The sequence below is a fragment of the Ipomoea nil genome, unplaced genomic scaffold (genome assembly GCF_001879475.1).
Source record: "Ipomoea nil cultivar Tokyo-kokei standard unplaced genomic scaffold, Asagao_1.1 scaffold0684, whole genome shotgun sequence".
In the NCBI taxonomy this organism is placed as follows: Eukaryota; Viridiplantae; Streptophyta; class Magnoliopsida; order Solanales; family Convolvulaceae; genus Ipomoea; species Ipomoea nil.
The window spans coordinates 2,751,939-2,777,530 of NW_017617112.1; the positions used below are offsets into that span (position 1 = coordinate 2,751,939).

At 36.0% G+C, this 25,592-nt stretch overlaps 2 long non-coding RNA genes and 1 pseudogene across 2 annotated transcripts; 2 read left to right on the top strand and 1 right to left on the bottom strand.

Moving 5' to 3' along the window:
• Positions 1-5,900: 5,900 nt before the first annotated feature.
• On the bottom strand, positions 5,901-13,879 carry LOC109175097 (annotated as a pseudogene).
• A 7,691-nt stretch (positions 13,880-21,570) lies between these two features.
• Positions 21,571-21,951, top strand: LOC109175096. The gene is made up of 2 exons (XR_002053248.1): positions 21,571-21,641; positions 21,787-21,951. It is a non-coding gene; the product is annotated as an uncharacterized LOC109175096 (long non-coding RNA).
• Positions 21,952-22,066: 115 nt separating this feature from the next.
• Positions 22,067-23,275, top strand: LOC109175095. Its single transcript, XR_002053247.1, has 5 exons — positions 22,067-22,186; positions 22,280-22,416; positions 22,527-22,588; positions 22,783-22,830; positions 23,186-23,275. It is a non-coding gene; the product is annotated as an uncharacterized LOC109175095 (long non-coding RNA).
• Positions 23,276-25,592: the final 2,317 nt, after the last annotated feature.

The window sequence follows — 25,592 nt, forward strand, 5'->3', positions numbered from 1 at the left end:
TAAAGCTTTTGTTTGTTTAAAAAAAATCTTTATTATTATGAATTATATTGTTGATACTCTATCAATATGAGTATATTTTAATTTGTGATTGGTTATAATTTATAAATTAAATTATGATCCACATTTCTTTTGAGCTTCTTGGAATGAAATTGTCCAATTGAGGAGGCATCCCCTGGAACAGATGTTGTTTCTCCTGAATTGCTTTTGGTTGCATTCGATATGAGGTTATTAATTATTACTGAGTATCTAGCTAGTGAAAACTTGGCATTCTTGGCTGCATTCTCCTCTAGAACTTGAATATTATCGGATAAGAGATTTCACTCAAAGAAAAACAAGCGGGAAACTTTCATCTTACTGCTATGGTACGTGAGTGTATGAAATTGATACAGAAGAAGAGGAAACTGCCACCTTATATACTAGTGGCAGTTACAACAAATAGAGAAAGGAAAATACAAAAAAGTCCTTCTACTCTTCTTCCCTTAATACCCCCCCCCCCCCCCCCGGAAGCTGGAGTGTGTAGGTCCTGTACACCCAGCTTAGACACAAAAGATTCAAACTGGGAGTTAGGCAGGGGCTTAGTAAAACCGTCAGCAGTTTGGTTAATGGTGGAAACGGATAGCAACTTAATCAACCCTTGAGTAATTCTCTCACGTATAATATGGCAGTCGATATCTATGTGTTTGGTTCTCTGTAATGGCGATAGTGGATTTGTTGTCGCAATAAACAGTAGCGGGATCAGTCGTGGCTATGCCAAAATCCTTAAGCAAGGAGGTGAGCCATTGCAGTTCACAAGCAGTGGTGGCAAGAGCCCGGTACTCTGCCTCGGATGATGATTTTGATACAGTAGCTTGTTTCTTTGAACGCCATGAAATCAGGGATTTTCCAAGAAAAACACAAAAGCCAGTGACTGACTTGCGGGTATCGGCACATGAAGCCCAGTCTGAGTCGAAGAATGCTTTCAGCTTGGGAATATTTTCAGCAGGGTAAAATAGCCCTTGGCCGGGAGATCCTTTGATGTAGCGAAGTATGCGATGTGCAGCAGCCATGTGTTTATCAGTAGGTTGGCTGACGAACTGGCTGAGTTGATGAATGGCGTAAGTGATGTCCGGCCTAGTAGCCGTAAGATACAGCAATCTGCCTATTAGTCTGCGGTAGCTGCTCGGATCACTTAGAGTTGTGTCGTCTTCCCGTAGCAATTGAGACCCTGGAACCATTGGTGTATTTACAGGTTTGCAATCAAGAAATCCTGCATCACTAAGAATGTCAAGGGCATACTTCCTTTGACACAAATTCAATCCGGTACTGCTAAATTTTGCTTCAATGCCCAAGAAGTAACTAAGAACACCAAGGTCCTTTATCTTGGAGGCTTCATTAAGAAAATGTTTCAGCTTCTGGATGAGAACCAAGTTACTGCTGGATACTAAAATATCATCAACGTAAACTTGGAGGGAGATGAAGTTATTGCCAGTGCCTTTGGTGAACAGAAATGGATCAGCATTGGACTGTTTAAAACCTTCACATAACAAGGCAGTAGTGAGCTTGGCATTCCATTGGCGACTTGCTTGCTTGAGGCCATAAAGTGACCTTAACAATTTGCACACTTGATTTGGCTTATCACTTTGAAAGCCGGGAGGAAGAACCATATAGACCTCTTCATTTAAATCTCCATGTAGGAAGGCGTTGTTGATGTCCAATTGATGGATATGCCAAGCTTTCGATGCAGCCACAGCTAGGAAAGTTCGAATGGTAGTCAGTCGTGCCACCGGGGAAAATGTCTCGATGTAATCCACCCCCAATTGTTGAGTGTACCCCTTTGCTACCAATCTGGCTTTGCATCGTTCTATCGTGCCATCTGCCTTAAGCTTGACCTTGTAAACCCATTTGCACCCTATTGGGGTTTTTCCGTTTGGCAAGTCTGTCAACTGCCAAGTATGATTATCCTGGAGGGCTTTAATTTCTGTCTGCATGGCATCTTTCCAGCATTCTTGCTTAATAGCTTGATTATATGGTCGGGGCTCTGTTATGGAGGTGACAGACATGGTGAAGGCCTTGTGTGAGTCTGTCAAATTGTCATAGGATATGACTTTGGAAAGAACATGTGGAGATGATCCTTGCCTTGCAACTACATCACAATAATAGTCTTGGAGCTTGTTGGGTATACGCCTATCTCTGTTTGAACGACGTAAAGGGAGCGGAGGTGTGGCACTAGCTGTTTCAACATCATTCACCACAGCTTCTTGAGTTTCATAAGATGTAGCCCCAGGGGATGTCTGATCAATAGGGATATCCTGGGAGTCATTGGATGTTGTTTCGCACTGTGACTGGCTAGTATGTGTATCTGAATAATTGACATTAACATCGGCCCACTGTTTGGCATTTGGTTCTCTAATATTCATGCTTCCATAGTTCAAGAATGTTGATGTTGGAATGTTTGGCAGTGAGGGAGTGAACTCAGCTGACTTTGTGACTTGTTCAGATAAAGGAAATTCCAACTCATAGAACGCCACATCTCGTGAGACAAAGATGGATTTGTCAAGTAAATCATATAGAATGTAACCCTTCATGTCAGCTGGCATACCGATAAAGATACAGTTTCTACTTCTTGGTTCCATCTTATTCCTTGAATGAGGCAAAGTGGAAGCAAAACACAAACAACCAAAAACTTTAAGAGTATTGAGATCAGGTTCTTTACCATGTAATCGGAGGTAGGGACTTGCTCCTTCAATTACGGATGATGGAAGGCGGTTAATAATGAAAACAGCATGCCTCACACATTGTCCCCAAAACTCCAAAGGAAGGTGAGCTTGAAAGCGAAGAGTTCTAGCAACATTGAGTATATGTTGGTGCTTTCTTTCAACCACAGCATTCTGTTGTGGAGTATTAACACACGACCTTTGATGAATGATCCCCTTTTCATTGTAGAAACCTGCCATGTCAAACTCTAAACCATTGTCACTTCTAATTATCTTGATTAGAGAACCAATTTGTGTGTATGCAAAGCTGTGAAACCCCTTTATCAACTCTCTAACTTCTGACTTCTTCTTCATTAGATGTATCCAAGTAAAACGGGAATAGTCGTCCATTATAGTCAGAAAATATTGCTCTCCTTTCATTGAGCATACCGGGAAAGGCCCACATATATCCACATGGATGAGTTCAAAACAAGCTTTTGTTGTTGTGGTACTTATAGGGAAGGGGGAACGTTTATGTTTGGCTAAATGGCACACGTCACAAGCTTTATTAGTAGAAGCTAAACTGGGAATTTCTTTGAACATATGCAGTTTATTCATAGGAAAGTGGCCCAAACGTTGGTGCCATATTTCTATTTTGTTACATTGCATAACAAGATTTTTATGACAAGAAGCAGGTTCCAGAGATGGCCTCATCAGATACAGTCCTTTCTCTTGTTTAGCCAAGACAACCATCACTCCACGGGGTCCCCAAATCAGACACTGTCCAGAGGAAAATATCAAGTTGTAAGATGTGTCCTGAAGCAATTTGCTCACTGATACTATGTTAAATTGGAAGGATGGGATATGCATAACGTCTCTCAGCCATAGATTGTTCCCCAGCTTTACACTGCCTTTATGATTCACAGCAATGCGTTTTCCAGTAGGTAGACTAACTTCTTCTCCTTCAACAGTGTAATATTCATCAAAATATTCAATGGAACAAGCAATATGATGGGTAGCACCCGAATCTAATATCCAAGTAGACTCACATATTGAAAGAAAATTAATGCGAGAGGAAGGGTACTTGCCTCCATTGTCTTCCTCAGTGAACTTGGGAATCAATGAGATTGCTGCAGTGGTATTGGAGCTGGAAGGCAGTCCCATCTGATTTTGCATAGCTAGTATGAGTTTCTGAAACTGATCGTTGCTGATTCCCAAATCAGTCGTGTTGCTCACCACTGGCGCAGCGTTTTGCTGCTTCATTTTGGATTTGAAGCCTGGCACCCAACCGGGGGGATAGCCATGCTTTTTGTAGCATTTATCAATGGTGTGCCCCATCATTCCATAGAAAATACATTTTGGTTTGTTACCTCCATTATTTGTGTATCTTTTGCCATTGTAATTGTTGACAGCAGCCACAGTTTCCTCTGCAGGTATTTGAGTCATCTGGACAGCGTTGGCTTGACTGATTTCCAAACTGCTCATGTTCATGTTAGTCATGCCAATCTGCCGTTCCACCTTTTCCGCCATCACGTAGACTTTGTATACTTCCGGCAATGGATCGAGAACAAGAACGTTAGACTTCAGGCTATTATAATCATCGCTCAATCCTTGGAGGAATCTTATCAGTTGATCCACGTCCCGTTCTCTTCTGATTTCATCAACGAGACCGCAATCGCATCTTGGATCGCACTTGCATATTGGGAGAGGCCTCAAGGTATTCATCTCCTCCCACATGGTCCTGCATTTAGTATAGTAATCACTCACATATAGGTTACCTTGTTTTAGATTATTGATCGCATTCTGTAAGGTTGAAATCCGTTGCGCATCGCATTGTGCGAATCTCTTTCTCAGATCTTCCCAAACATCTCGCGCCTTGTCCAAATGCATAACGCTTGTGGATCGACTTGAAGATCCAGGAGCACACTATAAGATTACAGCGTCTCCAAGCCGCATACTGGTTGCTTTCTCTGTTCGGAGTTGAATCGCTGTTGTTGATGATCCACCACTTGTTCTTCACCTTCCAAGGCGATTCTCATCGAGATACACCAAGAAGTGTAGTTGGAGCTGCCTGCTAATGGAGGACTGACGAGGATCGCAGAGGGATTCTCGTTCACGCTGAGAAATAGCGGATGCTCCATATCCTCTATGCCGTAGCTTCTCTGTGTCTGCAGATTAGAATTCCTCTGCGGAGTTGCTGTAGTGTTGCGAACTGGTGAACGGATGAGAGGCGACGCTGTGTTCCTCCCATGGCTTCCCTCGCCGGAGACGGCGGCTGCGTATGAGAATCGTCTCGGCGGCTCTGATACCATATCGGATAAGAGATTTCACTCAAAGATAAAACGAGCGGGAAACTTTCATCTTACTGCTATGGTACGTGAGTGTATGAAATTGATACAGAAGAAGAGGAAACTGCCACCTTATATACTAGTGGCAGTTATAACAAATAGAGAAAGGAAAATACAAAAAAGTCCTTCTACTCTTCTTCCCTTAATAAATATGTCTTATGTCGGTTCAATTTGACATCCGTACAATTTATAGTTGTGACGTTGAATTTATCTGTTGGAAAGAAACAAATTTGAATTGCCTATTTGCTATTTAAATATTGTGCTCAGATTTGACATGTGTAGATTGCATCTAATAGCTGCTTGTAACTTGTCCATGAAACTCGACTTTTGATATATTTAAGAACCTTTCCAGAAAAGACATGTAACCACCTTGTATAATGTGCCAATAATCCAAAAGCAGTAAAAAGTAAGCAAGAATGTTGATTGATAAGTCCTTATGCTTATAGTTCTTAATTATAAGCTTTGCTGCTTATTAAGAAAGTTTGGTTAGTTCTTAAAAAGTCTTGTTGCATGCTTAATATAAGTCTAGCTTGCTGCGAATATTTCTACTGTATGCGCAAACTTGTATGGTTCGCAACCTTTGCTGCTTATTGAGAACTTCTACTACTGCAAAGCCTTGTTGCTTTGAAGTAAGCCATATGTCAGTTTGATAAAAGCCCTATTGCTTGTAAGAATCTTGTTGCATATAAAAACTCCTGTTGTCACAAGGTCTTGTTGTTGAGTAAGGTCTTGTTGTATAATGTTGTCAACAAACGCGTATGTCAGCCTAGAACTGCACTCTTGTTGTTGTGAAGAGTGCTTGAAGCATAAACCACATAAATAAATGCTAACTACTACATGAATAACTCAATAATAATTAAAATCAATGGAACAAGTCAAAGTAGTTTCATAAAACTCATATTTATAATCTACTACAACTTCAAGTTATAGGATGTGATACTTAAATACTAATTAATCATTATCCATACCTCTATCGACCTTCTTGATCCGAAATTGTCAACTCATTGGAGCACGATTTATCAAACTCAACTGTATTAGAGTTTTGAGTGAAGTGTGTGTCCTTGCAACGAAAGCTGGTTGATTTGGCTTTGGAAGAGCCGTATTTTCATTGCTAAGCATTAAAAGTACATTGGACATGTTTGGACGTTTATTTGGATCTTCTTCTACACATAACAGTCCAACATTTATGCACTTTAACACTTCATCTTCATTACATGATTGTACCACTGATTCATCTACCAAATCCATTGCTTTTCCCTTATTCCACAAGTTCCATACCTAAATTAAAATAAAATATTAAAAAAAAAAAAGAATAAAATGCAAATGTAGTATAAGTACGATAAAACTTAGTACTAATGAACTGGAGTTTTTGAGTTTGAGTACTTACATAACCTAAAAGGTTGGAGACTTCTTCGTGCTCATAAAATGCACTATTGTTCTTTCCAGTAATAATTTCCAGCATAACCACTCCAAAGCTAAATACATCTGATTTTATCGAAAATAAACCGTCTAATGCATATTCTGGAGACATATATCCACTGTTTTGTGCGTACACGATTAGAAAAGGTTGAATTAATCATATTGTTTGAAATGAAACACACAAAGACATTAAGATGAATTCTAACAATGCATGGTTTATGATATACTTACTAGGTGCCAACAATCTTTTTAGTGTTTGCTTCTATCGTTTTTCCTTCGACAATCCTAGCTAAGCCAAAATCTGAAATCTTAGGCATCAAGTCTTCATCTAACAAAATGTTATTCGTTTTCAAGTCTCTATGGATAATCCTTAGTCTTGAATCATGGTGAAGATAAACGAGTGCTCGAATAATTCCCAATATGATGTCAATTCTCTTGTTCCAATTCAATAACGTACGCCGTGTTTGATCTTCAATTGGTTAGTGAAAAAAACCAATTAATAAAAGAAAGTTAAGATATGACAATCAAAATAATTGCAAAGATATGATGAACTTACCGAAGAGGAAGGTGTCCAGACTTTTATTTGGCATATATTCATATATTAAGATCTTTTCTTTTGCTTGCATACAGTAACCTAAAAGTTTAACCAGATTTCTGTGTTGAAGCTTTGCAATTAGTAGTACTTCATTCTTAAATTCCTTCATGCCCTGGTTAGAATGACTTCCCAATCTTTTTACTGCTATCTCTTGCCCTCCTGGAAATTTTCCCTGCAAATTAGTAAAATTTGTATGTATCGTGTTTATCAAACGATACAAATTAAAATATCCACAATAATATATATTGGCCCTGTTTGGTAACATAGTTAGTTTATCGGCCAATTTTAACTAATTTGATCATTATTAGTTATTTGACTTGGTTAAAAAATCAATATAAGTGTTTGATTAATTAGCTTTTTGAAAAAAATTAAAAAAATTGATTCTCCAAAGTGTTAAAATTAAAAAAAAAAGCAATCAGCTTTTTTAGAAAAGCATTTTGCATGTAATCATCTATTAACTAATAGCTAATTTACCAAATATTTTTCTACAATCAACTAATGTTATCAACTAGTCAAACCCACTAATAACCCAATCAGCTAACAGCTATTAGCCAACAGCTATTTACCAAACACTCCAATTATCAAATGTAAAACATTGTTGAGGTAAAAATAACCTTATAAACCGGACCAAACCCTCCTTTTCCAAGTTTATTTGACTCGGAAAAATTGTCTGTTGCTGCCAATATGCTCTCGAAACTAAAGAGTTGTACATCAATTCCTTCATCATTATCTTCCCCTATCATTAGATCATCAATGGCTCCTGTTCCATCTCCCATCCCACTTTCTGAAATGAATTGAAGAATGAATGTGAGGAATGGACTGAGCTTATATATTCTGTGTACCAATTAAATGGAACCCAAAGGTGTTGCATACCTGCGTTTTGTGATTTTGCCCTCTTTGTTTTAAAATAACAAACAAAGGCAAGACTGCATACTACAGTTGCTGCAACTACTGCACTAGGTACAATAACTTTGACATTTCCTGATAGCCTTTTTGAATTTTTATCTGTTAAAATCAATGTCCATGCACAAAAAGTATTGATTACAAACAACTTAATTAAAAGATGAGAATTGAAATTAATTTATAGGGAAAACAACATTTTTTGCCTTTAGAAAATTAGGTTGCTAGGAATTGATTTAAACAAATTTTGCTCATTAATTGTCAATAATGGTGCACTTTCAGTCCATGACGTTTTATGATTATCGAACTTCATTAGTAATATCTTTTTGATGCGGTTATCTTTGTCATTCAAAATCAATATCCATGATTAAAGTTTCATTATATTCTCTCAACTTGAATGTCATTTTTAACAGGGAATATTGATTTAAATGATAAAAATAACCTCATATGCAGATATGCTAATGGAGTTTGACAATTATGTAACACTAAGGACTAAATATGAAGCATTATAAACAATTAATATAAGGTGCTAAATTTGTTTAAATTAACTTAAAGGGACCAAATTTACAATTCATGGCTAAAAGTGTAGTTTTACGATAGATCCCAAATTAAAATAAGAAATAGGGAAAATAGTCAAATAAGCCTCTAAACTTTATCAAAAAAGTCAATTAGGTCATTAAACTTTTAGAAGTAGCAATTAAACTCAAAAACATGTTATTTTGGAGCAATGAACCCATTTACATGTTGGTGACCTGTAATTACATGTCAATTAGCTAGGGTTCCAGCCAACTCCGGTAAACTTGCGACAAACATCTGACCAAATTCCGACAAGCTAGTTTAAAACTTAGCGACCTTACGATCACCAGTCGCGTTCTCCGGAGAAGGCGACCAAGTTGGTTGCTTTCTCCGACTGTGGAGAAGGAGACCAACTTGGTCGCCTTCCCCGGCAGAACGTGACTGGCGACCGTTAACTATTTACGGCCGTTGGTTTTTGACTTAGCTGGCCAAAATTTGGTCAGATGTTTGCCAGAGGTTTGACGGAATTGGCTGGAATCCTAATTGACCTGCAATTACAGGTCACCAATAGGTATGTGGGTTTCATTGCTCCAAAATAGCAAGTTTGTTGGTTTAATTGCAACTTCTAAAAGTTTATGGGTCTAATAATTGATTTTTTGGATAAAATTTAGAGGCTTATTTGACACTTTTCTCTAAGAAATAATTACCTTTGACATTTGAAAATTCATAGGAAGCAAGTCTGATGTAGATTGTGTTCCCGCCAGCATCTTGTTGTTTCAAATTGAAGAGTTCTCCCACCCAAAACGAACAACCATGGGTATCATCATGGTAAGCATAGGCAGTGCAAGAACAATTATTGAGACAAGCAGATTTGCATCCTGCGCCACTCCCAACTGTTACATTTTGAGGATACCTAGGTAACAGCACATTGGGATACTCTTTGAACTTATCATCTTCCATACGAATAACATTCCCACACTGCAACTTGGTTATCCTTACACATCCACCATTAAAGTAGTTCTGCCCCCAATCTCTCTCTGATCTTGGCTTGAAACCCTGCAAACAAGTACAAAAAGTTGACGCGTTCTGATTGCAGATGCCAAACGGCCCACAATAGGCGTAGACATCGCATTGCTGTGCGGGTCGGATATAGAACGGCTGCCACTCCTTGGTGGCGTTCATCCATGCCATTTGTTTCGCTTGGCCGTCTTTGTCGATGACGTGTCTAGATATGAACGAGGGAATTCGAATGTTGTACATATAGTATGTCTCGTTGTCGTTGTTGACGAAGGTGGAATTGAGCATAACAGTCCAGAGGTTATGAGGCAAGTTTTGAAATTGATGAGTGGTGTTGTTGAAGGCTCCACCGTTCCAATATTCCTCGGTGCCGTTCCACCTCTGAAATGATGCAATGGCGTCCCTGGCATAACTATACAACCCTGGCGATGGATCTTCGGAACTCTTCCACGATGTGTAAACCTTGTCGGGAGAATAATTAAAATGCATGAAATCAAACTATCTGACGTTTAAAAAGGAATTCCTAAAAAGTAACTGTATATATACTAGTTGAAACTTGAAACCCACTTCTTTTTTCAACATGCATGCGATAAAGACTCATTCTGTCTTCTCAACTCCATTTGGCAAATTATGTTGGAAAAATAGCATAAAAATGACATTTTATGTAGCTATTTTGGAGTACAAATATTAGTGGGTTCTATTTTCGATTTGGATCGGGTTAAAGTGGATTCGGGTTCTTCGTAGTGAGACGAAGAGATTGATATATTGTACACTCAAAACGGATAATAGATAAATGAAAAATTGATTCTCAAAGTAGACCCATTTGAGTTGGAAAAATGAAAGGAAATGGGTTTAAAGTAGCCTTTGTCCCACATTGGTTTTGGAAGTTTTGCACCACTATTTATACAAGAGCCTTTCTAACATATTGCCTTGTATAGCATAGCGATTCTCTATCACCCGTAGGGGGTGCAATGAGCCTGAAAAGGCTTGACCCGTGTACGCCGAGTACGAATGTTGTCCGATCCAAAGTTACCTATACTGTTTGGAGGATTAATTCAAATGTTACGAAATTAATTTCATATTAATTCCAATTTTAAATTCCCTTCCGAAGTTTAATTCAGGATATACTTACGAAATTAATTTCATATTAATTCCAATTTTAAATTCCATAATTAATCTCCAAGTTAAACGGTCAGTTTTGAAGATTACAAGACTAGTTTTATATCAGTTAATCTCCAAGTTAAATGGTCAGTTTTGAAGGTTACAAGACTAGTTTTATATCAGTTTTTAATGTCATATTGAATGCTATTGAATTCCTCAATTCCTATATAAGTTCTTAGTTGAGCAGGTGATTTTACACACAACAGAAATCAGAATTTTTCTCTCTCGAAACTCTGCTCCTCTTTTCTTATCCTCATGTGTTTATCCCACGCTTTTAGTTCGCCGGGTTCCACTGTTTGAGTGCTCAAACTTGAAATCGTAGTACGTTTTATCCCAGGAAATCTAGGTCGTAACGCTCCTAGCACCTTTGGGAGACGGCAAATAAGGTTTTAAGGAAAGAATGTTTCGCTCGACTAGTACTAACCACATACCTAGAAATTCCTTTCGTTCTTGTGCTTGTTATATTTTTCCTAGAAATATTATTTTCGTAGTAATATTTCGTAGCAAATTATATCATGGACTCCTGATCTAAAATGACAGTAAGATTATGTGTTTGTACTTAATATAATATATAGATGTAAGGAATATCAACAGGGCAGGGCGTGCAAACTATACTCCCGTCCCCATCCTTGAAAGTTGAAACCCCATCCTAATCTCCATTCCTGTCCCCATTCACGCCAGGGATGAGAAATCTTTCCGATCCTCATCCCCATTCCATCCCTGGTCAAACTTTAATTAAACTATGATTTTTTTTTTTGAAATAATTGTCAAACTAGTATAATTACAATATTTACGTAAAAAATGTAAATATTAAAATTTTAATCTTAGAATAGTTAAATCTTCATTAATTCTTAATAGCAATCAAAAATTCAAATATATTATGTAAATAGTTTTAATTTCATGCAAATAAGAACATAAATACACAATTACAATACAAAATATAACACATCCAATATTCTAATACAATACAACCTATCTACAACTTTAATAATGCTCCATCCGTCTCATTTTATGTGTCTGATTTCGCTTAACGAGGCTTGACCGAAATTATTTTAATCAATTTTTCATAATATTAAATTTAGTATTAGTATACAAAATTTATATATTTAGAAACTACACTAAAAGTACTATTAAACACACAAAATCAAATTTAAAAATAAGTAAAAAATACTAAAGACAAAACAAAGAAGAAAAAGTTTTTTTTTTTTAAAGAAAAAGTTAGTTTGACCAATGAATAATAAGTATGACATATAAAATGAGACAGAGGGACTAATAATAATAATAATAATAATAATAATAATAATAATAATAATAATAATAATAATAATAATAATTGATGACACTTTATTTGAGCTATATTTTATCCCCTATTGCACTTCTTTTAATTTGCTGCGTACTTTGGTGTACTTAGTTGGGTTTTTGAACTAAATGGCGTGTTTTACCTATAGTTTTACCCAATTGCACAACTAAGGGAAAAAGGAAGCTAGTTGGAGCAAAAGTGAGTCAATTTTGAGCAAAAAAGTGCATGAAAAAGAAGCAGAAGGACATGTGGAGGTATCCCGAGAAGAAGTTGCACATAAAGGAGCAAAGCCATAATCCTTAGAATGGATCAAATACGGGCATAGCCGCATAGGCCTTTCAAAAAGGGAAGACGACATGAATCACTTTATTTTTCATGCAGGGAACATGTGAGAGATTAGTTGTCTTGACTCTTGACAAACCGCATACAGGAAAGGCGGCACGAACCAAGCACCAAAGATATTCAAATGGGAGGAAAACCTTTCAATCTAGGAGTCGAGAAGGTCAAACCGTGTAGAAGGTTGTGAGTGTCTATACTTTTTTTTCCCGTCAAAGACAACCAAAGAAACTAAGGAAGTGCTACCAAGGGGTATAAACCCTGGAACCTATACAAGGCAACACACTCCCCAATCCACCAAGCCATTATGTATCTTGTGTACTAGAGATCAGGAAGCTCCACTTATGCATGGGAAGTGCGTTAGAAGTAAAGTGGTGGATAGATACATGTGTGACCAAGAATGAAGACTAGCCGATGTCGTACATTTTTCAACCATCCAGATGACCATCTACACTAGGCACCCTTAATTCATCTTAAGACATCATCCCATAGATCATAATAATCTCCCTAGCTTGGTGGTGTTTGGTCCTAACCTCTAACCTACCGCGAAATGAAATACGATAAGCCTGAAACCTACTGAATTGATTTCGTCACAAAACGCGATTCGCAACGGAATTCTTCCATTGGGAATACAATTTTTCTTATAGTGTACTATTATTATTATTATTATTATTATTATTATTATATTTAAAAAAACCGGAGACGAGGTGGGGCTGGGTGTCCCCATCCCCGATGAAGAATTGAAAATATTTTCTCATTCTTGATGGGTAGCTAACATATTATGTGCCTTCTATTTATTTACAGGTACATAGTTTATTAACCAAACGCATATATAATATGTTAACGGTAGACACATAATTTTTGGATCAGGGTCTACCGTACAAAGTCGACTCTAATCCATGGTATAACAATTGACTCTATTTTTCCTAACTAAAGTGGTATATTTCGAGAATCATTTTTTCATTCATTCATTATTCGTTTTGAGTTTGTTACATATTTAATTAAAATTGAATAAATAAGATTTGGGAGTACAAATTTTTTTCAACATACCTGTCCCTTTCCGGTGCGCTTGTTGAATCCGAACTTTGAAAATGGTAAATCCGTATCTGTCGGGTTTTCAAAACTCTGCCAAAGCGGTGTTTCCGTGTGGTTGTAACTCAAAACCAAGTTTCCATCGTCGTTGAGCTTTGCGATCACAGGTTGCGGCGGCGACGGCAAGGCAACATCGGAGGTGATGTTGGTGGACCACACCACGCCGCCTTGCGGCCCGGTGGTGAGCACCAAGTTCCCCTCAAGGATCAGTAGTTTGGCGGTGTTGATTTGGAGGGAGGGGATAGGCTTACTCCTGTTTGCGACCCAAACTACGGTTTGAGGCGAGATGTTTTGGTACCAAATGCCAATGTAATAGTTGGAGGATTTGCCTGGTGTGAAGAAACCCAGCTCAAATCTTCCCCCTAAAGAGACAATGCTTGTCCCTTTTGTGATATATTTGCTTCCAGAAATTGTGTCTGCTGCTCCATGGGACAATGGGGAATAAGAAAGAGAGATGATAATGAGTACAACTACCCAAAACAGATCCATTTTTTCTTGTGAGTTTTGGCAATGAAATGAAAGATGCAAGGTGTCTGTGTTTAACTTTGATGGTTAACACCCTGATTAAATACTTAGCTTGCCAAACATAAAGCACAGTTTATTAGTGCGTGGTTGACTGACTTGACAATGAAAAATAATTGCTTATTATTATGGAAAATACTACATGTACTCCGAATTTCTACTCCCAGCGTTTACTCCTACATTTAAAATATTGATGTACACACTTTTACAAAAAGGAAAGTACTATGTGTACTCCTATTTTATACTCATAACTTTTACTTCCATATACAAAATCTTAATGTAAACACTTATATTGGGACTATCAGAGCTCTTCTCATTATGGAGTAAAATTGAGGAAGTAAGATTTGAAGTACATGTAGTAGAAATCTTATAAAATCCACATGATGAAAATGACCTATTAGAACCACCACATCAGAGATTAAATTTTAAAAAATAAGATTTGAAAGTACATGTAATACAACTCTATTATTATTTGAATCTGTCAATGACAATGAAAAATCAGTGCTTAATGCGTTGTTGACTGACTTGACCCAATCAAACAAGTTTTCAACTGTTCATAATCATATCAATTTTGTCCGAATTCCTTTATATTCCTCTATTTACATTGTTTTCGTCCCAATTCCCCACTGTGCTAATTCCACGCAAGTCAAGCACTTTAGAACCTTCAGTCTTTATTGTGATTTTCAATTTGCTTTGTGGTCTTGTGAAGGCCAAAATACGACTTAAGGGCATCCCATTAGTTAAGGGTTTTTTTTGCCATCTGGGAAGAGACCGAGGGAAAAGAGAGGGCAAATTATGCTGTGCATCCGTATGCTGTTAAGGGGAACCGAATGAATGAACAACATAATACTGTTAAGGGGAACCGAAACTGATTTTTTTTTTTTAAGTGGGATGCGCGTTTTTAATAAAACGACGTCGTTTTTGCATCCGTATGCACCATGCATGGTGCATACGGATGCACAACATAACTATCCAAGAGAGAGAGAATGGAAGGTTGTCTTGTAAATTAGGCTATCTTTATCTTGCAATAGTCTCTCACTTTTAAAAATGAGTTCTACTTCCACATCATTAAATTAGCAATTCTTCAATTATTTTCTCTACATTCTTACAATATTCTCTTACTTTCATATTATATTATATTATATTATATTATATTATAAATATAATAATAAAATAATATTAAAATAACAAAAAGTATAAAAAAAAAAAAAAAAAAAAAAAAAAAAAAAAAAAAAAAGTCAAAAGGCTGCCATGCGTGGCACCCTTTTGTTGGAGCAAGCTTTCAAGCCACATAGGATAAAAAATTAAAACAAAATAAAAATAAAAAGTCCACGTCATCTTACACATCATGTTGCAAGCCCTCTTTCCGGGATGAGGACAGTCTTAGGAGTTTTTGCAGAGAGTTTGTATGTCTTGCAAGTTATATTGCGCCATTTGTCTTGCAAATTAGGAAATCAGTTTTTGCAGAGAGTTTGTATGTCTTGCAAATTAGAAAATCAGCTCTCTTTTTTTTCTTTCTTTCTTTCTTACCATCTTCTTTTTTATAATCATTTTTACAAAAACTATTCAAAAATCACAAAAAATAGCCCACTATTGAAGATGCTCTAAACTTTTCTCACATGGTCTAAACTAGCAAATTTATGGTTGGACAATCTCAAATAATTCAAAAGATCCTTATATGACAGAACTGCACATTAAAAGATTTTTATGTGGTAGATCTTACAGTAATCATTAGAAGATTGATTTATGATAAAAAGGTATAATTATTAAAAGGTAAAATTAAAATAAGTTTTGGTATTTTAAAATAGTACTCACACCACTTAACAAAGGAGATTTTAAAAAGGGATACACACATGAGTAATAGGTTTAGTAGAAGGACACACACCATCAAATCATTTTTAAACAAGACACGGCGCTTAGAAACATTTTAATAGGGTTTACTCAACACCAACTCAAATAAAAATCAATATACTCAAAGGAATACATAACAATAGTCCAAAAGTACGATATGGGATACTCACGAGTACTCAATTCAAAATCATTCATATAAACATAATAGGACAGATATGTTACTTGATTTCTCGAATGAACTTTCAAATAATATCATAGTCATATAGATACTTCAAATTTCATTCTCAAGTAATAACATAACATAATAATACATAAGTGAAGGTATCCATATCATAATCGAAGTGTCATATAATGTATAAGTGTGGAGGACTCAAATCATAATCATATATCAATGCCAATACCAGTGAAATCAGAACTAAAACCTTAAGTGCGCACACCCCAAGGATTCCAAACCCCAAGGTAGTTAATAACCCTAGTAACACAGGATTGTTCTACTAGGTTACTCACAAATAATAATAATCATAAAGGCAACCTGGAGCTTCCCACACAACTGGATCAGTCCACAATGGTTGACCAGAGCTTTCCACACAACCAACCTATCCAGAGCTTCCCACACAACCGAACCCATAGCAGACAGAGTCGAAGCCCTCTAAGGCGCCAATATCATATAGTTTGTAATGGTTGATTAGAGCTTTCCACGCAACCAACATGTTCGGGTCTTCACACACAACCGAACCCATTACAAACAGAGCCGAAGCTCTAGATTCTTGTAAACATCAAATCTCAAGAAATCTATGAACATAGGGCTAAAATAATAGATTTGGAAATCCATGGTTTATACCTTTGAGCTTTGCTAACACTAGTGTGAATCCCTCCTCTTCTTTCAACAATGGCTTCCACCCTCAGCTCCTATTTCCTCCAACAATAACATAAACACATACAACACCCATCACAAACTCATACATACACTATAAGATAGAAGAGATGAAATAGAAGGGTGAAAGATGATTGTCAGGAGATGAATGGAAGGAGGAAGATGAAAATGAATGGAGGGAAGTAGCTTATTGTGCTTTCTCTTCTCTTTCTAAGATTTTGTTTGCTTAAAGTGAAGGAGGCAAATAGTGTGGCTTATATAGGGTACGAAACCCTAGGTAAGATATTGGCTGAGAAGGGCATTTTGGTCCATTGACTTATGAATCATCAGGCTCCTTATTTTACACTAACCTAAGGTAATAAAATAGGTTTAAACATCTTTGGTAATAAAATAGATTTCCTATAGGGATGTTTCTAAGTAAAAACATTTGACTTACATTTCACTCAAATTGACTTTTTGGGTCAAAACTTGATACATAAATATACTCAATACTTAGAATTTTCGAAATAGGCTACTCACGGCTGGAAAACAGCAATTTTCCGACCACCCGAAAGTGGTCGGAAATCACTATAATCACAACGGAAACCACTGTTCCGACTAGTTTTTCGACCACTTTTGGGACCCAGAAAAACGCTCGTCGGAAATTCTGACCACTCTCTCAAGTGGACGGAAGTTCCGACCACAATAATAGGTGGTCAAACATTTTTGGTCACTTGCGAAAGGAAGCTGACCATGTATTTCCGACCATCTTATGGTCGGAAATTTTCGACCAACCACCAAATGGTTGGAAATCACAATTCGTTGACTATAAGGAATTGCAATTTTCTGACCACCATTTGGTCGGAAATATCTATCCCTTACAATTATGGGATTGTGATTTCCGACCACTGGTGGTCGGAAACTAAATGTCATAAATTATTTATAAAAAGAATTTCACTATTTTTAATTTACCCTGCAATAATAATTTTTTTAAAAATAAATATACTTTTATAACAATGTAACATCACCAAAAACTAGCAATTTTATAGTAATGTAACTTCACATTTCAAAAAAAAAGTAGCTACTTCACATTTCAAAAAAAAAGTAGCTACTTCACATTTCAAAAATTAATAGCTACTTTACAATTCTAAATATTTCCACCATTTACAGCACAAGTACTTAGTCAAAAGATTACACTGGTATGGAGATTGAGATTACACTGGAGATTGGGTATCATCATTCACATTGATATTATCTAAACCAATACCACTACTTTGATTGCTATGAGTTGTAGGAACAACAGATTGTAACAATTCCGGATGTGCACCACATAACAACTCCATAATCTTCTTGTTTTGCTCCAAAATCTCCTTGTTGCTTTGCTCCAATTGTTTAATTCTCTCCTCACAAGCTGCATGTGAGGATGACCAATATGTAGATTTTTTTCGCCTTGCCACCTCGGGGAAGTAATATTGGGTACTTGATCCAAACCCAAAAACAGAACCTCCCTTCTTTAAGCCACCTGTTGCCTCATACCAAATAGTTGCTGGTTCAAGTTCGGGTTGATTTTGTTGTTTTTCATTTACAATCTCCTATATTAATAAACAATTAAAGTCAGAAATGGAATTAAGTACAAATTTCAATTTTATTGAAAAATTTCAGTAAATGCAATTAATTCCAGTAAACTGGAAGGAATATAGGAGAAGAGGAGTTTGATTTCCGATAAGAAAAACGCAAGCCCTTCCTTGGCCCCGGAAAATTACGAAATCAGCTTTGTAGCCAATGTTACCAGGGTCTCCATCAACGCCCAATTGGTTGGATCCAGCGGCACTAAAAACACTTCAAGCGACAATTGCCTGGCCTTATTGGGCAAAGATCTCCACTGGCTTTAGACATGTTTCTAAATGTAATTGGTGAGCAGTAAATCATCTTTGGTAGACCAAGGGCCCTTCTTTAGAAGGCAAGCTCTTTCCATCTCTCTCACAAATTCAAGAAAGAGATTGAGAGAAAACTCCACAAGTTTGTGAGGGAGAGAGTGACAACGTCTTTCCTTTCTAGCTATGTAATTTACATATTCTGCTTTCTCTTCCATGCACATTATACCCTATTTATAGAGGATGTATATATTTGTAACTTTATTTGATTGAAAATCATAAATGGCTGATTTTATGAAAATATATATGGATGATTAATGAAATTAATAGTTTTACTAAAATAATTTAGAGAATTTATTTGATTGAAAATCATAAATGGATGGTTTTATGAAAATATATATGGATGATTAATAAAATGGATGATTTTATGAAAAAATATATGGATGATTAATAAAATTAATAATTAATAATTTATTAAAATAATTTGAATTTTGGTTTGACAAATATGCCCCTAAGTTTTGGGGGTGAAATTTTTGTGCCAACCATTTTGCTTTAATATATCACGGCTGGAAAATGTTTAAATTCTGACCACTTTTCTGACCACCCACAAAAAGGGTCGGGAAAGGTGGTATTTTTTTAATTTTCCGTCAAAAGGTTGGGCTGGACGAAAAAATGTTGAAATATTTTAGCCATTCAAATTTTTTAAATTGATATTCATTGTTCCGACCACATTCTGTGGTCGGAAATACCTTTACAGTACATATATACATATGCTAGCTAATTTATTCTCCGCTATCTTTCTTTCTTCCTCTTTTTTTTTTTCTTTTTTTTTTTAAAGACACCGCTTTCCTTTTTTTTTTGAAGACACCGCTCTCTTCTTCTTATTCCACTCAAGTCTCTCACAGCAAATCTATTGTATTCATAGAAGCCGTTCCGCTCCAAATCTCTGGTCAGAAATCTCCCATCGCTTTAGTTGCTTCTTCCCGCCTCCCCCACCAATAGCAGATCTTCGTCTCTTTAGCAGAGCACACCTGGGTCTTTGCCGTCAAAGTCACTCGTCACCATCACTGTCGCTCGTCGCCATCACCATTTCTGCTGCGCTACAGGTTAGTTCTATATTTCGATTACTCTAATCTTAAACCCTAATCCCTAAATTCCTAATTCCATTATCCCTAAATCATAATTTAAGCCCTAAATTCGTAAGATAAAGTCAGTGAATAGTGAATATCTTGCTCTTCATCACTAGATTCAATAGGATCAGTTGAGACATCCATATCATCACACTATATATGAAGTGAAATGACTTTTGGTTGTGCATTTAAATGCTTAGATATGTAATGCATTGGAACTTGCATATTAAGGTTGGGAGGTTTCGTTCTAGATTAAATAAGATGATTACAAGTTTGTTAGGGCTCATAATTGTTTTGCATTTATTTGATGCTGATTGCGGTTCACAATTGCTTTAATAAAAGCTTAAAGTGTAACCTAGTTAATCACTTAATCCTTAATCAAGCTTCTTGCTATATCAGCTTGCCCTCCATAGTCCTTATAGATAGTTGAGAATTAAATGTTATTCATTTTAAACTAAACAAGTCTTAAATGATGTTTTCACTATAATGATGGTGAAGAGCAGAAGAGATTCACTTGTCATTATCTTGTTAGATGGTTGCTGTCTTTGTAGTGTTTTGTTGTTGTATTCCTTTTTATATTGTTGATTTTTTTTTTTTTATAGTGGTTTGCTTTGATTTCTAGTGTCTTGTAAGGCTTTCTTTCTCGGGCCACCATGGAATTCTAGAATGCTTGTTGAAGTACCAATGAAAGGCAAGCTTTTCTAATTTGACATCTGGTCAACGAGCTCCGGTTGTGAGTGCCGAGTAGCAGCATTTGGTCGACGAGCGACGAGTAGCATCGTCTAGTCATTTTAATCTGTTTGGCGATGAGCAAGAGTCGGGTATGTTTTTTTCAGCGTTTTAAGAAGAAGCAAGACAGTTCATGAAAGGTTGGTTATTCTTTTATTCAATCTCTTCGTTGTCTAATTAGTTTAACAAAATAGGTGTTCTCAACTTTTGAATTTGTAGATTACTGAAATAGGCATGCATCGACAGTTAGTTAGCTCTGCTATTGTTTCAAATTTGAAAACTGATGTCAGAAAAGGAGCATGGGACAAAGTAGAGGTACGTACAATCTGCTTCTAAACGATTTTTTAAAAAATATCTAAATTTATCCTTATACTTTGTAAATTACTTTTGGGGTTCCTTTCTTTGACTAAACTATTAATCTTTTGAAACATGAGAAAACATGGTAAGGTTCTGAAGTTTTCTCATCCCCAAGTATAGACAGATGTTGGGGTATTTTGATTTTTCATTCATTAGCAGATGCTAAGGTATTTATGTTGTTAGTTTAATAGCTGTAAATTAAGAATGAATGAACTGTATGTTGTTTGCTTGAATATTCGGATCTGCAACACCTACAAAAGTAGAAGTAGAATTTTTTCCACTTTACAGTTTATAATGGTTATACACCAATTTTTGTGGTCTTATTATGCTTTTTTTTTTTTTTTGGAAACTGTGCCTCACTTGAAGCAAAAACAATTAGAAATGGCTGAAATAGCAGTGTGGTTGGAGGCCACTGGTGGCGTGAGGAAAGGGAAGTAATGCAATAGCAGCACAAGGATATGGAAGAGCAATACCGTAGTATTTGTGAGACCATCCAGAAAATGGAAGCATCATTTGCGCACTTTAGTGCACATCTTAGTATGCAGATGTGCCTTCAACAGCAGGGTATTTTCGTTACTACGCTGGTGCAGCAGACAAAATCCATGGCACCACTCTCAAGATGTCGAGTGAGCTCTAAGCATACACATTGTGTGAACCAATAGGTGTGGTAGGACTCATAATTCCCTGGAATTATCCGGCACAAATATTTGGGTTTAAGGTTGCCGCCGCATTAACAGCTGGTTGTACTGTGATTGTCAAGCCTGGTGAACAGACAACCCTTTCTGCTCTCTATTATGCTCATTTGGCTAAGCTTGTAAGCTTCATCTTATTTCCTTTTTTCTTTTTTCTTACCCTTCTTATATAATTAAAGACTATGTTTTTCTCAATCTACAAACAGTGCTGAATGTGATTACAGGATTTGGATCTACTGTTGGTGCCGCCATTAGCTCTCACATGGGCATTGATAAGGTAATCTCCCTTAATACACATTCCCAATGAAAGAGAAATGTCTTAAACAGTCAAGCTAAGGAAGGTAAACATTCAGATGGAAAAGAAAAAACCATAGCTAGCCTTCTTTCTTAACTAAAATTTTTGTCTCATGATTTCCTCTCAGGTTAGTTTTACAGGGTCGACAGAAGTAGGGTATAAGATAATGCAGGCTGCAGCAACTAGCAATCTAAAACCCGTTTCACTAGAGTTGGGAGGCAAGTCTCCTTTCATAGTCTTTGATGATGTAGATGTTGACAAGGTTTCGGATCTTGGTTTAGCTGGAGTCACATATAATAAGGTAATCTTCATCCCAAGTTTCCTTTCCTCAACTCTTAGCATGTAGATATACTGATTGATATTGGGGTTTTAATTTGGCATTTTGGCAGGGTGAAATATTTGCGACTTCCTGACGAGTGTTTGTCCAGGAAGGAATTTATGACAAGTTTGTTAAGAAAGTAGTCGCAAAGGCGAAAGCAAAGGTGGTTGGTGACCCTTTTGATCCAAATGTTCAACAGGGACCCTAAGTATGATCTAGTTTGCTTGAAACAAGCTATATACACCATTAAGTTTACCAATACCAATATGCTTTAACATACATGTCTATTTGATGCATTTAGGCTAGCAGAAATCAGTATGAGAAGATACTTTCATATATAGAGCATAGGAAGAGGGAGGGTGCTACATTGCTAACTGGTGGTAAGCCACTGGACAGAAAAGGCTATTTCATCCAGCCAACTATATTTACAGATGTCTGGTAAAAACCTTCTACACTATAATTCAATCATAAAAAGATGGATGCAGTTAAAATCTTCAATATGTAGAGAATTCAAAACATTCTATATATGCTTTTGTTGCCTCATGCAGGATGACATGCTAATTGCAAAAGATGAAATTTTTGGACCTGTTATGCTTATACTGAAATTCAAGTAAGCTCAAGCAATCTCATACTATTAAGTATTAACAATTCTAGATGGGGTAACCCAAACCAATTTGGGAGTCACTTATTAGTCTTTTGATTTGAATTTGTCATAATGAAATCTTGTGTATTGCTTTTATTGCTAATTCTCTTGCATAACCAGTGTTTATAATCTTTGACAACTTTATATATAATGTCTTGAAGAGGTTCTTTTCTGAAGAGACAGCTAAATCAATCAAAGGCTTGGCTAAGGTAACCTACTACTCCATGGTACATGAGTTTTGAATAAATCTCATTAGTAATAGGAGAGTATTTAGCTTACTATATCCAAGGTTTGAGCTACAATTGCCTTTTGTTTATACTTGAGAAATTGCTTTCATTTGACCTTGATAATAGTGCCTTCTTTTATTTGGAGCTTTTGTTGTCCAAGACTTTAATAGTTATTAAGAAGAGGAAAAATTTTGTTTTCAACCAATTAAACAAAATTTGAAAACAAAATTTTGGTATAATCTAAAGAAGACGAAAAAAGAAGGAAATATTGTTTAATTTTTGTTTTTAAATGCATATGATGAGTAAACAGAACTTAAATTTTGGTATAATCTTGCAGGGATAATCAAATTGTCAGCTTATTCTAGCTTTACCCAATTTGAATGTCGAAAGGTTGCCAATGGTTCTAAGTCGCCGGAGCCAGGAAATGGTAACCTTTTCCAACACCATTTTGCATATGATGTTCCGTTTTATTTTATTTTAGTTTATTTGAACATTGGTCCAGTAACAAGCTGTCTTCTTAAGTAGAGGAATACGTTGGCTTAGATGACAATGCGTATATTGCGGACCTACTGGCTAATTTTAAGACATCGAAGTACAAGAATTTGTGATATAGTTATATTAGCATAGCACGCATATTGCCTACAACCTTTCAGATACTCTAAAATTGTTGATGGCAAAAACTTAGACATGAGAGTTGTAAAGATGTTTGATGGTCTTGTTTTATCATTTCTTCTAACTGTTTTAAAGCTTTTGGTTATGTTATTGACAGTACTGTGTCTTTTCCTAAATACCTTGACATAATTACAGATTGCACCAATTTATCTGACATCATGTATATATGAAGCTTGGAATCAGCTTGTTGGAAAATCTATTGTACAAACAGCCTGTACAACAGGCCCAAGTTCTACTGAAGGTCCAACATTGAGTTCTTTCTTTTCTCATCTGCACCTCTTTTGCATACAGTTTTAGCCCTATCCCCAATAAGAAAAACATAATTTTAGAGATAGATGAATTTTGTACTGGAGTGTGCATGTCTTTGAAAGATAATTTTGAGTTGTCTTCTATTACAGAGCATTGGGATTTGTCGTCTGTATGAACTTAACGTTGTCTCTTCAAACATTATGAGGGTATGCCATGGTCAAATTGATTAGTGATGTCTGAGTTTGTTGATCAGTTTTTAGATATTTACCTTAAATTTATTCACATACTTGCAAATACTAACGAAACTTGTGTATGTGCTTTAATAGTTTAATTTCGTAATTGAAATGTGTTATCCCACAACACAGATTGCTGAAGTCCACCACTGGAAACATGGATATTTACCTTAAATTTATTTCTGCAGCTTGCAACAATATATATATATATATATATATATATATATATATATATATATATATATATATATATATTCATTTCACTACAGAGGATTCCTCTGTAGTGAAATGAATTTTTTTTTATTAACTACATACCGTTTTCCGACCACCATAGTGGTCGGAAAATCTGGACCCGGTCGACTATCCTCTTGGTCATTTTTTTCGACGGGCTTAGAAAAGTGGTTGCTATTTACGAGCACTTCTCCGGTTGTCAGATATAGCGAGGTGGATTTTTTCGGATACCCAATTTGGTCGGAAAAGAGGTCGGAACAAGCGTTTTCGATCATTTTCAGGTGATCGAAAATCTGCTGATTTCCAGCCGTGTATATAGAGATAGAGATATAGAGATATAGAATATAGATATAGATATAGATAATGAGCTAGGCTAGCTGAAACTCACAATTTTAAAACGCAAAATCAAATGTTTTTTCTTAAGACAAAAAATCAAATGTTTAGTTGAACTTGGCTAAGCAAACAAAAAATATAGACTGGGTCATGCCTACCCACTCCAGGCCATGGCATTGTTTGGGGAGTCATTATTGGATAGATCATGGTCCACACAGTTGTATGAATCACAAATAAAATGTGCATTATTTATGTATATAAAGTATATATATTATTTGAGTACTGAAAGTATATTATTTTGTATACTATCAAATAATGTATATTTAATATATAAATAATGTACTTTTAGTATATTAAAAATGTACATTTATTTAGTAAAATATTTTCTATTGGAAAAAGTTTTTCTCAAGAATGACTGAATGAGAAAAAGTTTTCCTTAACTCACTCTTGGGGCTCGTTTGGTTTGTGAAAAATAATTGAGGGAAATGGAATTAAAATTGCATGGAAAAGCAATTACTAGGAAAAATTGATTTAAATATTTGATTGATGGAAAAGAAATTACTAGAAATATTGATCCCATTATTTGGTTTGATTTACAATTTTAAATAATAATGAGTATAAAGACCTATATATTCATACACAATAATAATGAATTAATGATAATAAACGTAAGAATGAATTGCAAAGGCAGAATAGTCATATATAAGTCATGAATTAACTGAACGTCCTCCCAAATGTTCTGTTAGGTCGGAGTGTGGAGGGCCCTTAGGGTTGGGGTTTAACCTTTTGGAAGAATGAATTAAATGAACGAAAATATATCTTCCTCAAATTTAGGGAAATCTTTTAATTTTCCTTACAAAAAAGTTTTCCATCAAACCAAACACTTCCGATATTTTGTTGTCCATAGAAAACAAGTGTGACTTTTGTCCTCATTGATTTTTCTTAATTACCCTTATTTTTATTATTGTGGAGGGATATATTGGTCTTTATATTCATTATTTCTTACAATTCCAAATCTAACCAAAT